Source organism: Phymastichus coffea, unplaced genomic scaffold (assembly GCF_024137745.1).
Source record: "Phymastichus coffea isolate CEN01 unplaced genomic scaffold, Cenicafe_Pcof_1.1 PCOF00019, whole genome shotgun sequence".
Classification (NCBI taxonomy): domain Eukaryota; kingdom Metazoa; phylum Arthropoda; class Insecta; order Hymenoptera; family Eulophidae; genus Phymastichus; species Phymastichus coffea.
The window spans coordinates 879231-884054 of NW_026706830.1; positions in this window are offsets into that span (position 1 = coordinate 879231).

Below are 4824 nucleotides of genomic sequence, written 5' to 3' on the forward strand. Positions count from 1 at the left end.
GAGCAGTCAGATGCCGTCCTTACGGACTGCTTTGGTCGTTTCCCGAAAACTTGCAAGGCTTGACGCACTTTTTAGCATTTTGTTGAAACTTTTTGTGATACCAACAAACCTCGTCTGTTTTTTTGTTAAAATCGTCCCGGTTTTGAGATTTAATTTGGTTACGAGAATTGTTGTGATAACCGTGACGATTTCGAGAACGCGAACGAAAAGCAACCAATTCAGCGACTTGTTTTTGTAGTTCAGCAACCGCTTTTAATAAATCGTTTTCAGTACCTTTGTTGTTCAATGCAGCGTTGACCGAGAAATTCGGAGGACAAGGCGAAACTTCGCTGATTTTATCGGCGAGCTCAGAAAGTTTATCGATCGCCAACTCAGACTGTGATGCAAGGATAGCCTGGACGTTTTGCGGAAGACGTTGAAGCCAAAGCCGACGTAAGAGGTTATCCGGCACAATAGTTGTACCAGCAAGGGATTGGAGATGCCGAAGAAACTGGGAAGGTTTACGATCGCCTAGCTCCTCCGCGCTGATGAGTTGGCGGACACGTTGTTTCTCAGACGCAGATAATCGCTCAATTATTTTTGTGCGTAAATATGTGTAGGGGTTTAATTGAGGAGGATTTTTAATAACATCCTCGACTTTCAATGCATTACGAGCGTCTAATTAAGAAACAACATAATGAAATTTTGTTACTTCATTAGTGATGTCAGAAAGCGTGAATTGAGAATCAACTTGAACAAACCACAAGCTTGGTTTATCTGACCAAAACGGTGGCAATTTCATAGCGACACGATGTACTGCATGGCGTTGGTTGACGGTGTCAGCGATGACACCTTGAGGCTGCAACTGCTGTTGTTCTTGTAGCTGCTGCTGCTGCGGCGGTGGTTCCTGCAACTCCTGCGGTTGTAAATTTTGTACTCGATCCTCCATTTGTTGACGTCGTTCCTTGATCTGCCGTTGAAGCAGCTCGTTTTCCTCACGTAGAACCACAAGTTGACCCTCGTCGCGAAGCATCTTGTGATGAGGCTATAATCTTCTACGATGGCGAAAAGAAAATTCACCAACAAAATACCACAATTCTCGCCAAGGCTTGAATTGTAACACAATTTATTGTCGGGATCACCAATATAGGAATAAATGGCTATTTATTCGAGTAGTTTACTCCGATTAATAATATGTCAATTAGTTAATATTAAACTGTCTGTTTATTAAAAATACAATTGACAGACTGACTATAGAAATGTTTTTTTATTAAATGAAATGAATGTTCGTTGCTATGCTCACACTTTTGTTTCTCAACCACGTTCGAATGTTGGTTCGAATACTCGGTGCGCTTGCCACACATTTTTTCTCAAAAATCGATGAACTTTTACTCATTTCAAGATATATCGGAAAAATTATTCAAAAGATTAATTCGACCTAAGATCAATAATGCTATTATACTATTATACTATTATACAACACTAAACTTACATATTCAATAGTAGTGATTATGGCTCCAATCTTATATTAGTATGAGTAATACATTTAACATCGTGTACTTTTTGCTGCCACTATGAAAACACCGGTGAATATTCTTCTAATTTAACGGACTTAATATTTTGATAATTAATTTCCTTTGTTCGCATACGTTTTAATTTCAAATATACAGAAGATAAATATGTAGTCTCTATTTTATTTTTATTCATTCTCTTTTTCTTTCTACCAAATTTTAACACAACGATATTGATTGTAGTATCAGAGATGGTTATAAAATTAACAATTTGCACAAATAATTTCAAAACATAACGTCTTATGTTCTTAAACCAATTTACTAACATATTTCCATTCTTGCAGTTTATTATCCATGTTAATTATTCATAAATTGAATTTATCGCTAAAATAGAAATCTTACAATCTTTGATGTATAATAATAATAATATTTAGGAAAATTCAAAATTTCGCGTTCTATTTTTGCATGAACAAATTACAACGCTGGATGTCAGCGACTCATCTTTTTTTAAAGATAAGATAGGAATAAAATATGTAAAAAGTATAAAAATAAAAAATAAAAATAAATATAAGGCAAGGATAAGGATAGGATAGAACTATCAGCTGCACCTAACAATTTAATTTTGTTTCTTTTTTAACGTATTGGTTCATGGTATCAAGCTTTCCATAGGACTTCTCCATATCAACAGATATATTATTTTAATTTAACTGCTTTTTCCATTGTTCATCTGAAACCATTTGGAGAGTTTGTTTACATTTATAAATTAAATTTCAAAATTTATTTAAAATAAATTAACGGTGCCGACTGCACCGAAATAAATTCGCAGAATTTCATATAAAATATCAATTTACCATTCTTCTCAATATTGATCATATTTATCCGAAGCTAAACTTTACAATAAAGATATATTCAATTAATTTATATGTCCAATAAATAAATGCAATTGAAGTTCATTAAGATTACTTTATCGTATTTTTTTAAGGTTAGGCTATTGAGAGAATGTGGAAGTTATTTACAGTTTAATGCCTACAAATTATTATACTTATTTGTAGTGATAGATTTAAAGTACTTCGATTTATTATTATGACCGATTTACTCATAATTGTGACATACGTGACGAAATTCAGTCAATCAGGTCATAAATAGAATTACTTCACTCAGCATCACTTTTTCATACAGGAAAATAACAATATATAGGTTTAGATAAGCTTTACGCGTTTTTACCTTCTTTTTTATTTCTTATTGTTATATCAATATTAACATATTTAACAAATTACTTTTTTCAAAGGTAGATATTTCAATTTTTTTTAAAAATCCATATCACAGCGGAAAATGTGTATTAGTGATGGAACACGTTATCAAATTTATGATTTATTATATCAAAAACTGCAATAAATGTAATCTTATACTATTTTTTTCTCAACTGGTTAATTTATTATTAAACTTTTATTCTACTTTTTGAATAACGATTGCAACATTACAACTTTTATTTTACACATTCGAAAACCAAATTTTCGATTATTAATAGAAAATATTCAGAGCAATTTCAACCTATATTATTTGTATGAAACGATTTCTTCGTTGTTAGTTTCATATTATGAGTGTATAAACAATATTACAGTCTACTTTTTTACTTCCTTGTCTTCAAAATTATTCGTATGATAAATTATGATGATTTGAATTTTTATTAGTAGAATCTCAACTCAAAACCACACCTATATGCTTATTTTCCGCCACATAAGTATATCACGCAATTATATCTCAGCCATCAAATCATTATATGCTTCAACGTGGCATCCATTACTTTTTTTATAAGGGATAAAACTGATAAACAATGAACTACATTATGATTATAAATGATGAATGAAAGATTATATTTTTTATATTTTATTTTTTTGCTAAAAACAAATTAAATTAAATCTTAAATAAAAAATCAACTAAAATCAATTTAAATTCTCGCGATTTTTTTCTTTTGAGCCAATCAGGTCATGAATAAAATGCTTCAATATGGCTTCCATCACTTTTTAATATGGGGATTTGTAACGGGGTGGGTACCGTTTAATTACTTTATTCGCGCAATTCCACCGAAGGGCGCGCGTAATTACCTATGCTCGATACGTTAGTCGGAAAGAAAGAGGGAAACAGATGTCAGTCAACCAATTAACTTCAAATGTGAGTGGAAGCAATACGGAATAAACGAGCCGAAAACACTTGTTAAATATCACGAACGAAAGCCTTTATTGTCTTCTCAAATACTACATCAGAATCGGCCCGCGTGTTTACGTTTACATCGGCGCTCGCTCGACAACAACATGCAGTGTCGGGACGCTCGCTGCTCTTTGTTAACAGAGCTATTACATGCACGCTTTGAACACGAGGAATTAATTATTACGCATGCAATCGCGATCGCGAGATTGAGCTGGCCAGCTTATCTTTATTTAGCAGACGTTCGAAGACAAGAATGCACGATTTGCACTGCGGAAAATTTTGTCTGTTCTTTCGTCGCGGCTCGCGAAATCGCGTGCACGTGGTTCCGCCCTCGATGGCGAACCTCACACACACTCTCGCTGTCGCGGGGAATGACGCTCTCCTCTGGCTCAAGTCCGCACTCGTTCAGGCACTTCAATCCTGGATCGCGATCTTGGTGGTTTCTGTATCGGCCGCTGACTACGTGACTACCGGCGAATACCTTGATGGTTAGTGCTCCGCTGGTTCAATTTCAATCGCACGCGATTCGTCTGCTCGCGTGCCAAATTCCTTCGTTACGTTTTTCGTCTCCCCGGTAGGTGCTGCCCCCGCAGGCAGCAATTAGGTTATATTATTAGCGCTAATTTAACGTTTACCGTCACAGATTATACAACAGATAAAGCAATGCAGCAATCTAATGATACCTATTTTCCATTCAGGATTGTAGTATAATTATTGAAATATACTAAAAATATTACTATTAAAATATATTATTATTGTAATATATTGAAAAATTAATTTTTTTTTTAAATTGCTATAATGAATGTTGTTTTCTTAAATATTTTTACTGAAAAACATTCTGTATTTGGTCTATTTTGGCGGAACCATGAACTGAAAAAGTTTATTTTCCATTGATTACATTAAGATTCCAGATTTTACATAGTACTCTTACGCTGCGTCTACAATATCGTGCAGAACATCATGTTAACATGTGGTGACGGTCACAAAACCTTCTTTCAATTTTTCATGCAAGTGTTATCTTAAAGAATGAGAAAAGATTTTTTTTTAACCTAAACTGTTGCCTTAAAATATTTACTGTACGGAGGATGCAGGTGCTTGTTTATACGATTGTTTATTTTTCAAAATA